The sequence below is a fragment of the Canis lupus genome, chromosome X, assembly GCF_011100685.1.
Source record: "Canis lupus familiaris isolate Mischka breed German Shepherd chromosome X, alternate assembly UU_Cfam_GSD_1.0, whole genome shotgun sequence".
Classification (NCBI taxonomy): Eukaryota; Metazoa; Chordata; class Mammalia; order Carnivora; family Canidae; genus Canis; species Canis lupus.
In genome coordinates this window covers 88774673-88797624 of record NC_049260.1, presented here as the reverse complement: position 1 = coordinate 88797624, position 22952 = coordinate 88774673, and the positions used below count along the sequence as shown (strand labels likewise).

General features: G+C 42.5%; 1 pseudogene; it reads right to left on the bottom strand.

The window, feature by feature from the left end:
• Positions 1-1917: 1917 nt before the first annotated feature.
• Positions 1918-4282, bottom strand: LOC100686319 (annotated as a pseudogene).
• Positions 4283-22952: the final 18670 nt, after the last annotated feature.

Below are 22952 nucleotides of genomic sequence, written 5' to 3'. Positions count from 1 at the left end.
AAATGCAGCAATAATTTTGTGCAAATCTTATTAAGTCAGCCACAAACGAATCCATTTTGTGTGAGTCAATTTTTGTGTAGACTACAAAGCAGCACAGCATCTGGCAGAACTACAGCTGCCTAACAAAGCAGAAATGGTGAAATAATATGAAACTACTACTACTACTCAATATACGTAAACAGGTTTGTTTTTTCAAATCTGAAAAGGTCCTAGCTGTATGGAGATTCATTTTAAATAATGATTCTCAAGGGAAAGACAAAGGACACTGATAAAATATTGAGTTCTTGCTATGTGCCAAATACAGGAGTTGGTGTTTTGCATATTTAAACTTGGTAGAGACCCACAGCAACCCTGTGGGGTAGGTATGATGGCCTCATTTTATTTATCTATTTTTTAAAGCTTTTTATTGAGGAGGATAATCTCTCTACCCAATGTCCTCATTTTATGTTTCTTTTAAAGCTCATGATTTTTTTGTTTTTGGTAGTCTCTACACCCAATGTGGGGATCAAACTCATGACCCTGAGATCAATGGTCGCATGTTCCTCTGATTGAGCCAACCAGGCACCCCTAATTGCCTCTAAAGACAGACAAAGGCTCAGAGAATCGAGTATCTTGACCAGGATCACACAGCCAGGAAGCTGCAGAGTTAGGATCCCAGTTGATACCTGTCCGTCTGTATATGCTGTTATCTCTTGGATATTTTGACAACATAGCTCCTGTGTCATTACACAGCAATTCATCGCATCATTATTTTAATTTTTTCATCTATAAAATTTCCAAATCAAGTACAAGGCAAAAGATCATAAACGTCAGGGCTCAAGTTCACGAAATGGCTAATATCACTACAGCCAACAAACTGATAAACTGTGTCCCAGTTGACACTTCTGTTCTTAACAAGTTACTGATTAATTTAATGGCTTCTGTCCTCACTAGGGACTTCCTAGCATATCAAAAAATGTGCCTCCCCTCCCCACAACTGGTCAGCAACCTTAAGAATAAGAGAGTAATATTTCTCGTGGGCCTTGAGTTTTTGATATGTGATTTTGGGCATACACATGCCAACTCAAATTATTGCTGCAAAGGGATTCTTTTTAAAAATTTTTTATTTGAAACCAATTTAGGTAACACATACTGTATTTTTAGTTTCAGAAGTAGCATTTGGTGCTTCATCAGTTGCATATAGACCCAGTGTTCAAATGATTCTTTACCCCTTTTTCATACTCACACGCTGTGTTGTCTAACCGGCACACAGATCAGAGATGTACGGTGATCATTTCAGTTCCTCCCCTTATTAGCTTAATCATTTGATACCTTTGGTCTCTAGGTCCTGTTATTTAACATCTCCCAGAGTCAATTTCCTAAATGTAAAGTAGGACAAGAGTGACATTTTCCTGTTTTGGTATTGAGAACATTAAATGAGATAATGAATGTAAAACAACCAGTGTGTGGTCAGTGTTCAATTAGTTCTTTTCCCTTCTTTCCAAATGTACAATCTCATTTACAAATTCATTTTTTAAGATTTATTTATTTATTCATGAGAAACACATACAGAGAGAGAGGCAGATGTAGGCAGAGGGAGAAGCAGGCTCCCTGCAGGGAACCCCATACGGGACCCGACCCTGGAAACCTGGGATCATGCCCTGGGCTGAAGGCAGACACTCAACCACTGAGCCACTCAGGCATCCCTACAGATTCATTTTTTTAATAAACATTTGGAATTTTATTTAACCATGAACATTGTTATAGTTAGAGACCATCTTGGTTCTTCATAATGATACTGAGCATGCTCACAAGGGGTTCCCATTGTTTAGTCTTAAATAACCATCTTTTAAAAAAGGAGAAAAACTTGGCACACTACCATTTAACTTGTTTTAATGTTTCTTCACAAATGGTGAAAAATACTAAGACAAGGAATAATCATAACATTGTGGCCAACATTATAAATATGGAATTATGCATTTGAAGCATTTTCTGGTTTAAAAAATAAATCTGGTAGCCAATGCAGCTCTGCGGGGTCTCTGAGTCTAGTAGAGCGGGCAGGTCTCTGAGTCCCTGATGGTGCTCGCCTTTCTCCATTTCTCCTGGCCCTCCATGTCTACCTCTTCTTCCTCCCATCTGTTTCATCAAAGGTCCACAGGACCCACCAGGGCCTCCTTGTCTTCCTCCACCACAGCCACCTCTGAACATCCCACTGGGACCACCGTGGTCCATGAGGCCACCTCTTCCTCCCCACATGCCGCCAAGGCCACCACTGCTATGGTAACCGCCCTGGGGCAGAAAGGGTGGTAGAAGGAAGCCTTCAGGCTTCAGGGCCTTACACTGGTTGCATTCTGTTCTCCAGGTGAAGTTCTAGTTTCCGCACCCCGGATTGAGGCATTGCCAGTCCCCAGCTTAGTGCTGGATGTCTCCTCCTCTGGATAGGTTCCCTGGGGAACCCCAGAGCCCTCTTGGGAGAAAGCCACCTCTGTCTCCTCGTCGGCCTCCCATGTGACCCATGGGGCCCCCAGGACCTCCTGAGCCCCCTGGACCTCCGTGGAGTGACAGTGGCATCCCTCTGCCCTCATGCGGAGCATACCACCCTGCATGCTGTTCATCGGAGGCTTCTTCCAAGCAAGAGAAACCTTAAGTTTGCTCCCTTGAAAATCTTTCCCATCAAACCACTCCATGGCAGGCTTGGCAGTTGGTGGGTCTTCATAGGATGCTGTAGCATCACCTCTGGGCTTTCCTGTTTCCTTGTCCAAGTTCTCTTGCTCATCTTGACAACTCCACACTGCTTAAAGAAATGTGCCAGATCATCTGGAGTCACGTTGTCATTTACGCCTTGCCCATAATTGCACTGTTGTCAGAGTCTTCATCTGGACCTACAGATGGGCCGAGATCAAGATCTGGTCCTTCATCCACGGGTCCTCCAGGCTTATTGAAGCCACCTGGCTCTCCAGCGCTGCCCATTCCACTGTATCCTCCTCTCTGCCCACCTCTGCTCATGCCTCCACCATCAAATCCTCCTCTTCTCCTTCGCCGGTCAACAGGACCACTCATGCTCTGGTTCTCTCCTGGTCTGGAAAATCCTCCAGGGCAGCCCGGGTGGCTCAGTGGTTTAGTGCCACCTTCAGCCCAGGGCCTGATTCTGGAGACCCGGGATCGAGTCCCATGTCAGGCTCCCTGCATGGAGCCTGCTTCTCCCTCTGCCTGTGTCTCTGCCTCTCTCTCTCTCTCTCTCTGTCTCTCATGAATAAATAAATAAAATATTTAAAAAAAAAGAAAATCCTCCAGACTCATGCCCATAAACAGCCAGGCTACTAGGGTGGTCCTGTCAGAATGAACTCTTGCCCATAGCTGCTGCTCTGTTGGCTATATTGACTTGGAGCCTGGCTGTAGGATTCAGTTTGGGGGGATAACTAGTGAGCGGCTACTGCTCATAGCTGCTTTGTTGACCATGGCTGCTCGGCTGCCCGTAGGTGTTCTGCTGAGAGTGACTGCTTTGATCATAACTAGTCGGCTGTGGAGAGGAGTAGCTGGTAGGAGGATAAGATGGTGGTGCCTAGGATAAGAGACTGGCTGCATGGGGTAGCCCCCAGGTACCTGGGGATAACTATAGTTACTCTGTCTATATCCTGGGCTGAGCTGGTTGTGACCCCCTGTGCTAGATTGAGGTTGACTAGTCTCAGTGGGTTTGTTACCATCCTGTAGCCCTGCAGGTACGGTGGCTGCCAGCTGCTGCCCATAGGCTGGGTAAGCAGGCTGAGGGCCCTATGCAAACTGAGCTGCATAGGAGGCCTGGGTGGTAGTGACCGTAGCAGTGGCGGTATCATAAGCACCAGCGCCATACCCCTGGACAGGCTGACCATATGCCTGGGGGGCAGTTGGAGTAGTATAACCAGCAGGAGGCTGTCCATAAGAAGTTGCATAGGCAGGGCACCTGGGTGGCTCAGTGGTTAAGCATCTGCCTTTGGCTCAAGGCATGATCCCAGGGTCCTGGGATGAAGCCCCACGTCAGGCTCCCTGCAGGGAACCTGCTTCTTCCACTGCCTATGTCTCTGCCTCTTTCTCTGTGTCTCCCATGAATTTAAAAAAAAAAAAAAAAAAAAGCTGCATAGGCGCTCTGCCCATAGGTCGCAGTGGTCTGAGCCTGGGGCTAGCTGACATCAGTGGGCTGTCCATACGTTCCGTAACTTTGCTGCCCATATGCTTGGCTGATTCGTGCATATCCTTGAGTGGGTTGGGTGGGGCATGCACTGTAGCCTTGCTGAGCTGCAGCTTGGCTGTAATCCATGGATGCCATTTTCTCTCCTTCCTTCTCGTTCTCTCAATGTCTGTCTCCCTCTCGCTTTCCCTCTCTGTTTACAAACTCACTAGAAATTATTGCTGTGCTAACCTTCAGTGAGGACAATGACCACATATTGGATTTTCAAATATTAGATTCAGGAAATCTCAGCATAGACATAAAATATACATATATTTTGACATATATTAATTTCCTATGAAGATCAAAGAATAAGGACATTGTTAATACAAGATCTCTGAGACCAAAGGAGAATAATAAAATTGTTAGGGATATTTCATAATGATTAAGAAATTATAGACATGGTGGCCATCAATGTAGAACTATTCCATGTGGACAGAACAAGATAAAAAGATTCCCAGCTCCTAGTCCCATCTTCTTTTGTCATTTGACCACTTTGATCCTCTTAAATTCTGTTCCTTCTTTCTCACCAAATGAGGAAATTAAAATATGTCTCGCTTACTTCATAGGGCTATTTGCAACAATCAGATAAAGTAAAGCATGGAAGAGCATTTAGGAGTATAGATGGGAGATAAAGGCTTGGGTTCTTTGTCACCTATGATTCTGGTCTTTTCTGTGGCATTCTCTTTTTTTAAAAAAAAGATTTTATTTATTTATTCATGAGAGACACAGAGAGATAGAGGCAGAGACACAGGCAGAGGGAGAAGAAGCAGGCCCCATGCAGGGAGCCCAATGCGGGACTCGATCCCGGAACCCCGGGATCACGCCCTGGGCCGAAGGCAGGCGCTCAACCCCTGAGCCACCCAGATGTCCTTTCTGTGGCATTCTTACTCCCTTTTCCCGGCAGCACGGCAACTTAGCTTTTTAAAATGCAATATTCAAAGGAAGATGAGTTTAATGGAAAAACTTATCCTTGACACATTTTAAGACAAAACCTTTGCTCTATTTGATGAATTGATGGATTCTGACTAGCTGGGCAGAGGTTTTGTACGAAAGAGTCTTATTCTTTGGAGGAGAGTAGGGTTTTAATTCCTCTCAAACCAGCTGTCCAGGACCACAGGCTCTTATTATCTCTTTAAATCTATCACCTGCTCCAAATGCACTAGTAGGATAACCAAAGCTCATGGAAGCATTTCTCTTGCTCTTGGCTGAAACCAAAACATCCTTTGTGTGAAGGGATAGAAGTGAGAACTATTTCTGCTTCAGCTCAAATGAGGGTTTATAAACTGAGAAGGATCTCAAGGGGTCTAGGGAAAAGACTACGAAACATAGTAGCCCCTCACTAGCCAGGCAGCCAGAGACTGATAGGTAACTGTTTTCTATAGTTGTTGTCTTCTTTTGAGGATGGATTAGAGGGGTTCCAGGATTTGATCTGTCACTTGATAGTATCGGACCTTGGGTAAACTACTCCAACCTTCCTAAAGCCCCAGTGTCCTCATCTATGAAATGGAGGATAGTATCAGGCTCATAGGAGTGATTTGTGATTGCATAATTCACACGACTAACTTAGCTTCGTGCCAGACACGTAGCAAGTGTTTAGAAAAATCTTGACTGATTTTAATCACTCTAATTATCATCCGCCTCCCCTCATTATCACTATTATATATTTAGGAGGCTCTCCATTTTGAATTTGGGTTAGTACCTGATTAATTCTCACAGAAACAAAGATATTATTAAGTATGCATTTTTCCTACATCATACCTCTTAGCATGCATCTCTTTAGAAGCCATTTGGAGGTGTTCCATCTCTGACCCTCACCAATCACCCTTGTTATTTCACAAACTCTTACTTATTTGGGGCATGAAGTAATTCACCATGCCTAGGCAGTGCCTGGAGTCAACTAATAAGGGGTTGGATTAGACGACCTCTCGGCTTCCTTCCATCCCTGAGAATCTATGATTCTATGAGTCAGTGTTCAGGAAAAAAATGAAAGGCTGTTTAGTGATGAGTGACAGTTCTGTCCTAAAAGAACAAAGAACTTACTCACTGTGCCAGAAGCCATGTTGAAGATCACAGGATCATGAATTATAACTCCACTACCCTCTGGCAGGACAGGAAAGGAATCTCATAGACAAATTGTACTGGGAGAGATTATGGATTAAAGGCTCCAATATTCACGACTTCCAACCAGCCAGAACATAAGACTGTAACAAGTGCCAAAGGCTGCCCCTGTACATTTGAAAACAAAACAAAACACCACCAACAACAGTGGAGCTATCCCCGCAAAGAGAAGCAGGAGAATTAAATTCTGGCCAACAGTGTTTCTGAATTTTTCTCCTTTTCTGGCTACAGCTATGATAAAGAGCTCAAGAGACAATAGAAGCCATCATCTGTAAATTTGTGGCTTTCAAGAAAAAAGCCATAATGATGGAATTTAAATGCTACCCTGTCTTATTCCATTTACCATCAACTGGGGGTTGCCCAGCAGGGGAAATGAGATCATTTCCCTCTGAGTGGCTAGCTGAGCTTGCCCACATTCATTCTTCCTCCACATCATGTTTTAGCAGGCATCAACACGTCAGCTCTTCTGAAATGTGCCAGATCTAGGGAAGCAGGGCATTGTCACTATGGCACTAAAGAACTCCCCACCTCTGCAGCGGATTCATACCAGCCACATTTTCTCTTGTTTGCTTGTCAATTGATAGGAGGAGGTGAAAGGAGCCTCTCTGGTTTTCTGCCGGACACACTGCTTGGCTAAACTTTGGGGACTGTAGCCCACCAGCTATCCTTCTGGAGCCCATTGGAAACACCCCATTTCTTCTTTGCCTTCTTTTTAAACACCTTTTTTTAAAAAAAATCATGAGAGACAGAGAGAGGGAGAGACAGAGACATAGGCAGAGGGAGAAGCAGGCTTCCCCGGGGAAGCCTGATGTGGGACTCAACCTCAGGACCCTGGGGTCACGACCTGAGCCGAAGGCAGATGCTCAACCACTGAGCTACCTAGGCGCCCCTAAACACCCTTTTTCTTGATTCTGTTTCCTACGTGGCCATGAGCCTCAGGAGGCTGGTGATCTTGGGAAGAGAGAGGAGGAAGTTTTCTACCATGCAAAAAATGCAAGCACCCTAAGACATGGCATCACTTATCATGGTGAAACTTTTCAGCTTCTCAGATTTAATGAACAGTTGTCTCTTTTTAAATGAAGATCATTTTGGTTGCTTTGTATATTATACAAGTAATGCAGGAATATATTCTCATTGTAAAAGTTCACGCACTGAACAAATTAGCGTGAAATGTGTCTCTCTTTATTCTCACCCCTTCATTTTGATCTCATTCTGGTTCCCAGAGGGAACCATCTCTAACCCTCCAGATATTTTTATATTTATCTGCATATTCACACAGAAACTATATATAACCAATAACTCTAGGTTTTCCCTATGAGAAGTCTATTCAATGCAACTGCTTGTTTCACCTACCATATCTCCCCTAGCTCCAGCAGTGACCCGTGCAGCTGAGTTCAAGAGAGGGTAAATGAGCGGTTGTACTAGAAGGCATGTGTTTGGACATCTATATCAGACTGTATTTGAAGACCAGACTGGTATTTCAAGACTTTCCAATAAACATATAATCTACTGCTTTCTTTCCAGCAAGACCTATTACGCTGTGCACTGTCTTTTGCACCTTTGGGTGAGTGGAGAATCTGGAAACAGGTTCATGGCATGGAGCCAGTGGACTGGGGCAGTGTTCAGTGCAGGCAGGTTGAACACACATTGATTTTTTTGAGCTGTAGGGACCCATTGGGCCCTCCTGGGATTCAGGAGGAGTGGTTGAGTTGAGATGAGAATCCAGGTTTCTCCACTACTAGTTTATGTTCTTGCCACATGACCACCTTGATCCACTAAGATTAGTTTGCCTTTATCACAACATTAATAGGAAGGCAAGTGGAAGGAGATGAATATCAGAGACCTAAATAGTATGGAAGAAGGCACCATCAAAAGAAAAGGACAGGTGTGCCTGGCTGGCTCGGTCAGTAGAGCATGCGCCTGTTGATCTCAGAGTCATGAGTTCAAGCCTCATGTTGGGCATAGAGCCTACTTTAAAAAAAAAAAAAAAGCAACAAAAGAAAAGAAAAGGACAGCCAAGAGTGGGAGGGCAGCCAGAGGTTTCAGAATGCCAGATCCTTCAGGGGTTCACACAGGGCCAACCTTACCTACTGAACCATGTTCAGATTCTCACCCTACCATCGGAAGTCCTGAATTAACACTTTGTTTAACCTATTTAACCCTTCTGGCTGATGACTTTAAGGTTAGTATCCTGGGCACCTGGGTAGTTCAGTCCATTAAGCATCTGGCTCTTGGTTTTGGCTCAGGTCATGATCTCAGAATCGTGAGATTGAGCCCCACGTCAGGCTCCATGCTCAGTGCGGAATCTGCTTGAGATCCTCTCCCTCTCCCTCTGTCCCTCCCCCTGCTCACTCTCCCTCTCTTCTCTCTCTAAAATAAATAAACAGGGATCCCTGGGTGGCACAGCGGTTTGGCGCCTGCCTTTGGCCCAGGGCGCGATCCTGGAGACCCAGGATCGAATCCCACGTCAGGCTCCCGGTGCATGGAGCCTGCTTCTCCCTCTGCCTGTGTCTCTGCCTCTCTCTCTCTCTCTGTGTGTGTGTGACTCTCATAAAGAAATAAAAATTAAAAAATAAAATAAAATAAATAAAATCTTTTAAAAAATTAATATCTCTTATCCAGATATCTCTTGCCAGTCACCAATCTCTACCTACTAGATATATTTTTGGCTTATCTAACTGTCAGCTCAAACCTAAACTCATCTTTCCACCCTTCAAATGTATCCCAACCTCCCAAACAAACAAAACAAAAACAAAACAAAAAACAAAAACAAACAAAAACTTGGCTCCTCTCAATAGCTAGATTGAAAAACTTAGGATGATTAGTGAGATTTTATTTATCCCCCCAACCCCATATCCAGCCAATGCCCAAGCCCTGTCAAATATTCCTATGAAAGTTTTTCCTTTATCTGTACTGCTTCTCCATCTTCACTGCCACGGCTCTTGTCCTGGTCCATGTTATGTGATCACTGCCACATCCTCCTTACTGGTCCCCCTGTCTCCATTCTCACTGCTCCCCAACCCAGCTCTACTTATTCTCATCAGACATATCTTCCTCAGACTTGACTTTCCTTGTGTTGCTCTCCAGCTCAAAAATCTTAAGTGATTCTCTACTTCTTCCCATATTTAATCTGTCAGATCAAATGGAAGAGAGTGCCCATGTATTCTGTGTTATTCCCAATGGCAGAACTAGGGCCAGTAGGCAAAGTTATAGGAGGTTTATTTCAGCCGAGCAAGGGAAATCCCTCTAAACAAGAAGAGCTATTGCACAAGGAAGCAGCTTGCTCAAGTCCTGGGCTTCCTGCCCCTAGGGAGATGAATAGTCAGGATCTGGGAACTCTCTGTCAAGGATATTGTAAAAAGGGTTTATGCATTAAGATGTAAGGAAACACTGCTGACATTAAAGATGATGACAGCTGACCATTTTGGAACGTTGGCTCCATGCCCATCACTCTCCTTGTTGTTTTCATGTGTCAACACATTTTTTTTCTCCTAACAACTCTGTGGTCAACAACCTTTTTATCCCCACTTTATGGTTGGCTCTAGTGATCGAATGCAGAGACTCTAAAGTAAGACCATGATTCACTTCTTGGCTCTGTCACTTACTGGATGAATGATTTTGCATGAGAAGTATAACCTCTTTTGAACTCAGTTTCCTCATCTGTGCAGTGGAGGCAATAACAGTACGCACTTCATTGGGAGGTTTGTGAAGATTATGTTGGAAGAGAACATCTATAAAGCACTGTTTGGTACACGGCACATACTCAGTGGTCACTGTTAATCTTGTCTCCATTAGATGATCTATTCTTTGAGAAAAGTGACTGCATCTCTTCTCTATCTGCCATGTCAACTAGCTTACCCTCACTATATTGTAAGTCTTTATTGAACACATACTTGTGGCCAATGATGTCATGGTGAATACTCCTCAGGGTTTCTTTATGACACGTAATACCTCGCTTTATCACAAACTATACTCCGCTTGACCATCTTTCTCAGTCTACCCTAGGTCAGCCTTCCCTCCCCTTTTCTCTTCCATGAACTCCACTTTCATTGGTTTCTCTAAAGCAGTGAGTAACTGATCATGATAAACCAGTGCCCATTTCTCTGTCTGCTCTTTTTAAGGTAGAGAGGTGCTGGTGCTTCCTTTCTCCAACCCCAGGTACTAATGAAAATGTCCTCACTGACAACTTCGCCAGGTTATGAACCAGACTTCCACTGTGCCGACTTTCTGCCACCTGCATGCCTCCCTTCCATACTGAACCTCCTAAGTTCTGCTCACAGCTCGTAGATCTCAAGGCATTTCCTTAGTAAAGCTCATTGTTCACTTGGTTTGGGAAAGTGGGATGAAGTAACCTGACAAAGAGATAACTGTCTGTTGGGAAGCTTTTTTTTTTTTTTTTTTAAGAGCCCTTTGATATCATTCTCACTTTGGTTTATAAGCTTTACATGAAAGGGGTGGGGAGGAGGAGACTTTCCTTTTCAGCATGAATAAATTGGTAGCTGTCCTAGAGATCACGCTTCTGAAGCCAGGTGCCGCCACTTAGCTTAATGTTTCATGGTGTGTCACCCGGCAAATTATGAGTTGTTTGAATTGATTTCCTCCAAACAGCTGAGCTACAGCTTTTGTTCTATTGATGTTTGTCTCAATTCCTGACTGTATGTTGCTTCCAGACAGAAAAAAAAAAAATCACATGTCTTATAAAGAAATGTCATTAACTCACAGAGCCCAGTCTATAATTAGAAGGTTTGAGGGTATGCTTTTTTCATCCAGTGGAACTACTCTTGATGGTTTAAACTCTTTTGCCAGTTCTTAACTCTTTTCTACCTCCTTTGAATAGACTATGCCATGCCATGATCATCATATCTATAAAATGAGGTTATATTGAATTTCAAAAATATTTATTTTTTTAAATTCTTATTATCTTTTAAGTAAGCTCTACACTCAAATTGGGGCTTGAACTCACGACCCCAAGATCAAGAGTCGCATGCTCTACCAACTAAGCTGGCCAGGAGCCCCAAGATTTGTTTTTACATTAAATCATACACCTATTGACTGAGCACTTACTATTTGTCTCAGTTAAGCCCGTTAGAAAACAGAAATGGTGTGGATATTGGCCTGGCTTTCAGTGAATGAGTTTTGAATCTTTCTGGGGATTTTAAGACAAACATTTATAAAACAATTAGAGACCACCCTAGGTTCTAATATGTGTCTCACATTGAATATACCAAATGCCCCCAAAATAATTATGGCCTTTAGAAGTTGCTCACTCTGGTGTGAATAGCATAACTGAGGGAAGTGGGCTCTTTCTCTTCCATAGAGCCTAAGGGCTGCTCTGAGCAAACTGGGTTGTCTTACAGTGCTATTTTCAGTTGCATGTAGCTAGGTAAGAGCCACAAGGCATCCTCATATAGGGATTGTACACCAACCTAACCCCCACTCCCCACACACACCTAGCTAGGCACTGGATCTTATGAGTATGTGTTTTTTCATCTATTATTTCTTCGGTTTATTTGGCTTTTCCTCAGTCGAAGTGTTAAGATTTGAAACAGGTTTTGGTATAGAAAGAGAAGTAAAATGGTGTCCCCTTCCGCTTTTTTAATTGTTTTGTTACTTCTTAGAAAGACAAGCTTTACTTCAAAGCAACCCCAAAAGTAAGAGTCATTAGCACCAACAATACAAACCAGTAGAAAAGAATAAACACACATACATATTTGACAAGCTATCAACAGGAGTCACATGAAGTATTGTTGCTCCTTCCACTCCCTGCTCAGCCCTTTTAAAGATAGACACGAGCTGCTAGATAGCCTCCTGATGGACTTGCACCTTGCCCTGAAACCACTTCTGCAGGAATGCCATTGTCATCTTCGAGCAGCCTGGTGGTTTAAGCATTGCTAGGTCCTCTCACCAAATGTCAGTCCATGGAAATGAACAACGGGTAGTGGAAGGGGAGGTGGGCAGGTGGATGGGGTAACTGGGTGACGGGCACTGAGGGGGGCACTTGACGGGATGAGCACTGGGTGTTACACTATATGTTGGCAAATCGAACTCCAATAAAGAAAGATACAAAAAAAATTTTCAGTCCATGCCACATTAATCAATGCCAAATCCTTAACATACAAGGAGTCTTAGTTGATGTAAGGAAGAAATATCAGTGAGGGTTGGAACGAGTCAGCAAAAACGACATGGAAGCCAAGAGGAGGCCTTAAAGTATCAGTAGGATTTGGCTAGAGAGAAGAGGTGGGCAGGGCAGTGGACAAATGGGTGGGTATGGGTCGATGTGTTTGCTAATGTACAAGTCCATGCTTATTGCTAGGACTACAGAGGTTTGGGGCTCCCATCCTTGTTCTTTTTAATTATTTAATTTTTATTTTTTTTTAGAAAGATTTTATTCATGAGACACAGAGAGAGGCAGAGACATAGGCAGAGGGAGAAGCAGGCTCCCTGCAGAGAACTTGATGTGGGACTCGATCCCAAGACCCCGGGATCATGCCCTGAGCTGAAGGCAGACGCTCAACTGCTGAGCCACCCAGGTGCCCCTCCCATCCTTGTTGATACTGAAGTCAAGTTGAGGAAACTCAGCGTTTTCCGCAGCTGAATTTTAACTCATTACTAATGAAAAAGATGCAAACAAGAGTGACAGTTTTTGGATAAGGAAGACAATGCCCAGGTCCTGTAGGCTGTACCCTGTACAAAGGTGTTGGGTGGGTGGGCAGGAAGTGGGGAAATCCCACTGGTACAGGAGCTTCCAGAAGCCTGTGCTGAGAGGGGGCTCTTTCTTTTCTTCTTCAATTTATCTGCCTACAGGAAGTGCCATTTTATAATTTTCCAGAGACACTGCATAGGCCAGTAAGTGGCCCTGGCAGTGCTGTAGACTTAAAGATAGCTGTAGAAAAGATTAATTGGGGGCACCCGGTTGGCTTCATCAGTGGACCGTGTGACTCTCAGTATCGAGGTTATGAGTTCCAACTCCACACTGGGTATAGAGTTACTTTTAAAAAAACAAAAAGAAAATATTTTGTCTGCTGTCTTTAGGCAGGAAAGTAAATAATCAGTAATTTTTTTTCCCTATTAACACTTTTCTGTAGGGGCACCTGGGTGATTCAGTCAGTTAAACGGCTACCTTCAGCTCAGGTTATGATCCCAGGGTCTCAGAGCCCCGCGTCGCACTCCTTGCTCAGTAGGGAGCATGCTTCTCCCCCTCCCTCTGCCCCTTCCCACGCCTGTTCATGTGTGCTCTTTCTCTCAAATAAGTAAATAAAATCTTTGTTAAAGAACAAAACATTTCTGTAAAAGGTATTCTGATTGTGTTGAACAACACATTTTAGTCTCTTAATATTTTTCTCCTCCCTCCATTCCGTCAGGAGTAATAATAACGACCATAATAATCAATAGCTGATGCCATACTAGTGGAAAAATTGAAGCCAAAATGAAAACTAAGGAACATTCAACTAAAATCAATTATGGTTTCGGCAACTGGTTTCACATTTAGCAGTTGGACCTCTTATGGAAAGAAAAAACATTCAAATTGGTACTACTTCTAGGAACTTGTCAATTCATATGATGTCAAATCTAAGCAATGAAATATTCATCGCTACACAAGATTCAGAAGATTAGATTTCTCGTCTCAATATTTACTAAGTATTATTCTCAGGCAACTCACTTTCTTTTTCTGTGCCTCAGTTTACTTGCCTTGATCAGTTCTAATAACACTTTTCAAGCTCCAAAACTATTTTATTATCATACTGAATTCAGTTGATGCCATAAAATAGAACAGGAATCATAATCACCGGGTCTAACTATCCTTCAATATACAATATAAATGCTTCCTTAGATTTCTTTCTTTTCTTTTTTTTGGATAGAATAATCTTGAATAAAAGAAATTCTGGGTGCCTGGTTGGCTCAGTCAGTTAAGCATCTGCCTTCGGTTCAGGTCATGATCCCAGGGTCCTGGGATCGAGCCTCACATTGGGCTCCCTGCTCAGTGCAGAGTCTGCTTTTCCCTCTGCCTCTCCCCCTGCTTATGCTCTCCTTCTCAATAAATAAATAGATAGATGATAGATAGATAGATAGATAGATAGATAGATAGATAGATAGATAGATGATAGATAGATAAAAACTTCAAAAACAAAGAAAAGAAATTCTGCTTTACTGCTATCTTCACCCAACTGAAGATGTATGTCTCAGGCATCATGTTTTTCAAAGTCACATCCTCAGACTTGAAAATAAAGTTTGCCCCCAAAGAGCAGCTTGTTTCATAGCCTAGTTGCATAAAAACCCCAGATATTCTGGGAATCATGTTGGCTTCCCCTTCTGAAACTTCAACTCCTCCATCAGAAGTGCCGCTGATGGACTATTCCCCCATCCTCTCACCTCTAAAACTCTTAATTATTGTTCCCCTGCCTTACTCAGGTGAAACCTTCCTCCCGTCAGTAGTGTCATCACCGTGGATGTCCCCAGTGCGGCAACATTCAGCAATTCCCATTCCTTTTCCAATAAAACCATGGAAGGAAGAACTAGAAGGAAGGATGGGAAGGAGGGAGAGAAACAGCACATCCTTGTCCTGGGTTGCTCTTTTTCTCCCCATCACTGTCCCTCAGACCTCACCTGAGGACAGAATTTCCATGTGTTGCCACTGCTCTCCTGGAGTTTGTTTTTAGCTATACCGTTGATGGTACCATTAGGCAGTGGGGCTTTGAAGCATTTCGAATGAGCCATTCTTCAATTAATGCATTTTACATTTATCCCTACTTTATAAATTATGCTATGGAAAAAACATGGCATTGGAGTTTTCTTATACTGATGCCTCATTGTACCATCTGGGGTTGAGTGATGGTAAATGACTTGCTCAAGGTCAAGAAAGGTATGATTTGTCCAAAGAGGCCAGAAATAGAACTGAAGCCTGCTGGTTTTCAGTTCAGTTTAGCATCCAATAAACCACATTCTCTTTCCTCTGCACATTTGATCTCCAGTGGTTTGCCATGGGCACAGATATTAGACAGCCTACAAACCTAAACAGTCATAAAATGGTCAGAGGTAGTAAAACAGGCTCCAAGGGGAACAAAATGTAGGTGTCATTGTCAGTAACAGCACACAACTTTTGAGTAGAGAAGTTTCCTTTCCTTTCCTCCTCCTTGGGCGTCTTTTCCCAATGGAGAGCATGATTTGTTTGTTTGTTTGTTTCAGTCCAAAACAGATTTTGAATGAAAAAGCCATACTGCCTTTATATTTGTGCCTACAACTGAGGTAATGAAGTATGGAGTTCATTTGCAAATGTTTGGAATGGCAATGTCTCCTCCAACTTATTTTTGCTGGGAACTCCAATGAACATTCTTTCAAAATAGTCACACTGTTGTAATTGGCAAACCTCTGAGACGGTATCTGGGGAGGGAAACAAGATGCAGTTGGAAAGGGATATAAAATTCATAGACTTGCAACCTGAATTATCCATTTCATTTACCATATTTTTATGTTAAAACCATCTCCAGATGGAAAGACAACATTGTAAAATCTTTAATTGTGAAAAATGTCCATTAATGTTAGACACTGGAAGGACATTACAATTTTATTACATCTTTTGTGTGCTTGTATCTTATTACCTGTTTATTCAAACTATGCCCCATTATTTTTATTACAAGACACACTTGGCTATTTTTAAAATTTCTGTAAAAGTCTTTTGGAGGAAATAATGGCCTTGTCCCTCACAGGAACATGACATACTTCTTGGTTATGGCTCAAGCTTCAAGTTTATTTAAGGACGCTTGCATCACTAACTCCTAAAACTGCTGCCTGATTCCTGATCAACTTGAGAGATTTTGAATGATTGATTTCAATTACTAGACTTATGCCTCATATCCTAACAATAAATGTACGCCTCTGGGGCCGATCTCTCTTAATGACAGAAGTCTTCAGTTATGGAGAATAGGGGAGGTGACATTTACTTCTCAGAAATACTGGCTGTATACAGAAAGATGAACTCTCTGAAAAGAATTTGTCTTAAAGTGTTCAGTTTTGAGGTACCTGGGTGGCTCAGTTGGTTAAGCCTGTGACTTTGGCTCAGGTCATGATCTCAGTGTTCCTGGGATGGAGCCCCACATGGGCCTCTCCGCTCAGTGGGGCATCTGCTTCTCCCTTTCCCTCTGCCTCTACCCCCAGTTCATTCTTTCTTTCTTTCCCTTTCCTCCCTCCCTCAAATAAATAAATAAAATCTTTAAAAAATAAAGTGTTCAGTCTTGGGGCACCTGGGTGACTCAGTCGGTGGAGCAGGCAACTCTTGATCTTGGAGTTGTGGGTTTGAGCCCTGAGTTCAGTGTAGAGATTGCATAGAGATGAAATCTTTTAAAAATGAATAAATAAAGTGTTCAGTCTTTGCAAATATTTTTATGAATTTTTTCTTCTCTTCCAAACTGCCATAAATTCCTCAGAAAACGGCTTTCTTCTAACCTCTGGAAATATGTCTTACTGGGATCCCAGGGGTGGTTGCCTGGGTCAGGCTAAGCTGACCTAGAGCCAATGCTGCCATGAGTTTTTCTACTCACAAGGGGCCATAGGAAGAGTATGATTAGCTCTGTTCAAATTCAAGTAATGGGGACAAACAAAACAAATCCAATTTACTTGGGAAGTTAAATAGGAGGGAGTTTGACTTTTTCCAAATTAATTACCCTGAATCAAAGTAGTACGTGATGTTTTCACAACAGGTCTAGTGTGTCAAAGACCACAAGACTGTGGTTTGCCCATGCTTCAGAGAAAATAGTGTGTCTATAGTTCATCTCAAACTCATTAAACAACTTATTCTCAATAATGTGCTTGGTTTTCTTCCTTGAAACTGAACTCTGTAGGTAAGTGTCTGCCTTCTAAATGTTATGTTTGATGATTTCTATCTTCTGTTTCCAATAATGCATTTCATCCCAGAGCACCAAGATATTTTTGGTCTGCCAGTCATCATAATATTACCTATATGGATAGAAAAAAAAAGGTGTAAGGCTGATCAAATACTTTGTCCAGTTTCAACAATTTTAGAAAGGTAGATAGATGTAAGGAGGGCTTATGTTACTTGCAAATAGTTTTCAAAGTTTTAGTCATTTGGGGTGGCTAGCAGATCAAAAGAAAATGTGTCAAACTTAGCAAATAATAGATTGTGCTGGTGTCTACTCTCACAATCCATGAGGCAAATTTCAATACGGCAACGATACTTGAAGATCTACTGAGGAGAGAGTTTAATGACTAAGTGGATAAGAGAAGTGCCAACAAGAAAGTACTAGATTGCTAATTATCACTAGCTATTAGATGGCATTTGTTGGCATTAATTCATTGCTACAAATACCATGGGAGTGTGTAAGGTAATATGTATTCTTCTCTTTTGACTTTTTTGTCCTTATGGGTCAAAATTACAACCAGATTTCATTTATATATTTTCCCTTTTCTCTGCCATCTTTCAGTGCCCATCTTGGAGGGGCGCCTGGGTGGCTCAGTTGTTGAGTGTCTGCCTTCGGCTCAGGGCGTGATCCCGGGGTCCTCAGGAGGGGGTCCAGCCTGACCCCATCAGGCTCCCTGCGAGGAGCATGTTTCTCCCTTTGCCTATGTCTCTGCCTGTCTCTGTGTCTCTCATGAATACAAACATAAAAACTTTTATTTTTTAAAATTTTTATTTATTTATTTATGATAGTCACACACAGAGAGAGAGAGAGAGAGAGGCAGAGACACAGGCAGAGGGAGAAGCAGGTTCCATGCACCGGGAGCCCGACGTGGGATTCGATTCCGGGTCTCCAGGATTGCGCCCTGGGCCAAAGGCAGGCGCCAAACCGCTGCACCACCCAGGGATCCCCCATAAAAACTTTAAAAAAAATAAATGCCCTTCTTGGGTCTAAACTTCTTCCTCAGGTATTCCGACTCACCTTGATTATCAAAATCAACAAATAGCCACTAAACCTCTCCGTGGGCCAGACATTGTGTTTGGCACTTAGCATGCATTAGCTCATTTAATCCACAAGCCTGTATAGCAGGTCCTACAACTATCCTCATTATACAGTGGGGGAAACTGAGTTACAAGGAGAGTAAGCAGTGAGCCCAAGGTCACATAACCAGTAAGTGGCAGAGAAGATTTTGAACCTAGGTCTGGCAGATTTAAAGACAGATCTTTCTCCATCATTGCGATCTTATACTGATCTGTTTAAAAATCATACTCTGTGGGGGCACCTGGGTGGCTCAGTCGGTTAAGTGTCTGACTCCTGGTTTCAGCTCAAGTCATGATCTCAGGGTCCTGGGATCCAGCCCTCTCCCTCTGCTCCCCCACCCCCCTCGCTCTCTTGCGCGCGCTCTCTCTCTCTCTGAAATAAATAAAATCTTTTAAGAGATCATCCTTGGGCAGCCCCTGTGGCGCAGCGGTTTAGCGCTACCTGCCACCTGGGGTGTGATCCTGGAGACCAGGGATCGAGTCCCACATCGGGCTCCCTGCATGGAGCCTGCTTCTCCCTCTGCCTGTGTCTCTGCCTCTCTCTCTCTGAATAAATAAATCTTTTAAAAATATATAAAAAAATAAAAGATCATCCTCTGTGTATTTAGTCCTTATCTACTTAGTTACCTGCAAACTAGGTTGAGGGGAGGCACTAGAGGTTGAAATTCATCTTTAACTCCTGCAACCGCTTGAGAAGGGCTACAAGTACAGCAGAGACTCAGTAATGCCTGATTGATTTTTTGTCTTCAACATTTGTTTATAAAATAGTTACTTGAAAAAATGTAACTAATTTAAAAAAGTCCCATTGCTTTCTTTTGCTGACTTGTTAAAGAGTATTAACTCTTTCTGCAAAAGGTCCTTTTTCCTTAAATTTGGATTTAGGATTAAATCCTAAATCAGGGATTAAGGTCCCAAATCATTCAATGGGACTTTCCTAACTTTCTCGATGTGGGAGGTGGTGCTAATGAAGAAATCACTTGAATAAATAATGATAATATCTCTGTTTGGGGAAGAGAAGACTTTTCTCCCCGAAAAAGTAATTATAAATCATAGATTGTTGAAGCTGAAGGGAGCTGTGAGATCATTACGTACTTTCTTGGTACCTATTTTGTGGTTCTTATGACTGTCTACCTTGTATTTCAGTCCTTTGAGTATGTACCTTCTGCCTTCCAGACTTATAATCTTCTCAAGGACAGAAACTCATGTCTGGTCCACCTTTCTATTCCTTAAAAGTGTCTTGCATCATGCCTGTCACGTACTCAGCAACCATCAAAGATTTGTAAAATGAATGAATCAACTCCACTGCCCCTTTGTTTGGCAGATGTAGAAAATATATTCGCAGCAAGTACTTATACGATTCTAAGGTTATGTTGTTAATTCCTGGCAACACCAAATCTAGAACCCTGTTACTCTGATTGCCAAGTCAATGAGTTTTCCATGACATCTTGTTTCCCAGATTGTTAAAAATGAGTATGGAATTTCTCTGAGTGAGCATAATCCATCATTTGCCTTCAGCTCAACTCCTGTCGACTCCCTGTGGATCCATTGGGAATATACCTACTGTGGGAACCAATACGAATAATGAATAACAAAGACAAAGCACGAAGAGAAGGGAGAATTATTTTTTCCCTCCTAGGATTCTTGCCCAGAATGGGTTGTATATTTAGCAGTGATTAGACAAATTTAAGCTTATACAATGGAAGGCACGTCAAATCCTGAGTGTAGATGTTTGGGATACATATGAAGGAATTAAGTCCATCTCTGCCAGAGCCTGACATAACTACGTGAATGCAAGTATGTGTGTAAAATGACACGTCATATGAAATATTGTTCTGAAAACTAATGGTAACGATTAAATCAAATAACAGCAGCCTATAGCAAATGCAGAAATGTCTTCTGTAAATTTGGTTCTGAGACATGAATGAAAATATTTTAATACACTATTGCGGAAAATGATCATCGTCAGAGAGAAACATTTACTGAGTGCCTAATGTGTGCTACGATGTGGGAATTGAAAGCCAAGAAGCTAGAGTCCTTGCCCTTACGAAGTTAGAATCTAGAGTCAGAAACAAGACATGTCCCTAAGTAGATGACTACAAAGGAGGACAAAAGGAGTGATTGTAAAGTGAGTGTAAGAATTTGGCCTTTCATCTAGGTCAATGAGGAGCACAAAATGCTTTTGAATAGATTTGTGATGTATGTATATAAAGTGATGCTTTGGGGCAGCCCGGGTGGCTCAGCGGTTTAGCACTGCCTTCGGCCCAGGGCGTGGTCCTGGAGTCCCAGGATCGAGTCCCACATCGGGCTCCCTGCATGGAGCCTGCTTCTCCCTCTGCCTGTGTCTCTGCCTCTCTCTCTCTCTCTAATAAATAAATAAAATCTTTTTAAAAAATTTAAAGTGATGTTTTAGGAGTATTAATCCATCACAGGTGTGCACTGATGGGAGGACAAGAGACCATAGGTCTAGGAATACCAATTTAGAGACTACAGTCATAATCTGCGTGAGAGGTGATGAGAAGGGTGGGGGGGCCAAGGTGAGAATGAACAGTATATAAGTAAAGAGGCCGACTTCGGAGAGATTATGAAGGCAGAATCTAAATGACTTGATGACTACACGGATCCGCAGACAAAGATGTTAAAGTTCACAGCAAAAAAAGAGGTTAGTTCCTTATGATTGACCTTATTATATTTGTTTCCCTGATTGGTCTGAATGTACTGTGAGACAGAGACTCCCACTTACTGTCTTTAAATTTGAATATCCCTAAATAAATAAATAGATAGATAGATAGATAGATAGATAGATAGATAGATAGATAAATAAATTTGAATATCCCAGCACAGGCACCTCTGGGTGGCTCAGTGAGTTGAGCGTCTGCCTTCAGCTCACGTCATGATCCTGGGGTCCTGGGATCGAGTCCCACATCAGGCTCCCTGCTCGGTGGAGAGCCTGCTTCTCCTCCCTCTGCTACTTCCCCTGCTTGTGATCTCCCTCCCCCCCTCTCTCACTGTTTGTCAAAAACTCAATAGAATCTTTAAAATAAATAAATAAATAAATAAATAAATAAATAAATAAACAAATAAACAAACATCCCAGCACAAATCTAGTAGCATTGCTCAGGTATTTTGGCCTTCACAATAGGAAGTCCTCATTACAAAAGGAACATGGAAGACTTCTTGATGATAAACGTCCTAAATGGAACTTGAACTCCCTGTAGTGTGTAGCACAGTGCTGAGCATGGAGAAGGTGCTTAACAAGTACTTGAACTGAATGTAATGGTTGATGTGCTAACAAGATTAAAGTTCTGTTGGTTTTATTTCTAGCTCAACCAAGAAAGAGTCATGTGACCTTGGGAAAGTCATTTAACCTTTGTGTCTCTCCACATCCCTTTGGCATTAAGGACATGTGATAATCCTTCTAACTCTCATAGCCTGACACGATGATTCTAAATTTTACTTTGTCATTCATCAAATTCTTTTCTGTACCTGTGCTTCCCTTCCAGCCCCTACCTCACCCAGGACCTGGATCTGCCCTGAGCCGCCCAGATAAGATTTTCCCTCTATTTTTGCATGCTCCAAAGCACTCTCTCTCTCTTTTTAAGATTGATTGATTAATTGATTGATCAATGTATTTATTTATTTTAGGAAGGGAGGAGTGTGGGGGGGGCAGAGGGAGAAGAGAAAAGGAGGAAGCAGACTCCCTGCATGAGGGGCTTGCTCCCTCCACCCCAAGATCACGACCTGTCGAAATCAAGGGTCAGATGCTTAACTGACTGAGCCACTCAGGCGCCCTCACTCTCTCTCATCCACTTACCTCTTCAGTCAAAACTTTTTTTTTTAACTTTTTTTTAACCTTAATGTTAATGTCAGCTAGGTGTTAAAAGTAGAGCAACCTGACCCAACAATTTTATAGTAAGATATGAAGGATTGATCACCTGGAAGGTCCTCAAGGATTCTCAAACTTTACAAAAGGGATCTCATTAGCCTGAGATCTCAGGCAAAATAACAGAATGAAATAATGCTTGGGGAGATATAGCAAGATGGGCTTTTTAATCATATTATATAAACGTGGCTCTGTCATGCAGATCCGGAGTTTACATTTTCATACAAATCATGAAAGTCAGAGTAGAAAGTGGGCCATATTTTTAATGTTAATTTTAGGCCACTCCCTTGCCCAATTTTCATTTGTCCCACTGCCTGACTTTCATCAACAGTTTAACAAATATTTATTTAGCACCTACTCTATATCATGTAAGATATTGGTAGTCGTGTTTTATTTTTATTTATTTATTTTAAAGATTTTATTCATTCATGAGACACACACACACACACACACAGAGAGAGAGAGAGAGAGAGAGAGAAAGGCAGAGACAGAAGCAGGCTCCATGCAGGGAGCCCGACATGGGACTCAATCCCAGATCTCCAGGATCATGCCCTGGGCTGAAGGCAGCGCTAAACCGTTGAGCCATCCGGGCTGCCTGATACTCGTGCTTTATTTATTTTTTTTCTATTTTTTATTGGAGTTTGATTTGCCAACATATAGTATAACACCTAGTGCTCATCCTGTCAAGTGCCCCCCTCAGTGCCCGTCACCCAGTCACCCCATCCCCCACCCACCTCCCTTTCCACCACCCCTTGTTCGTTTCCCAGAGTTAGGAGGCTCTCATGTTCTGTCTCCCTCACTGATATTTTCACTTATTT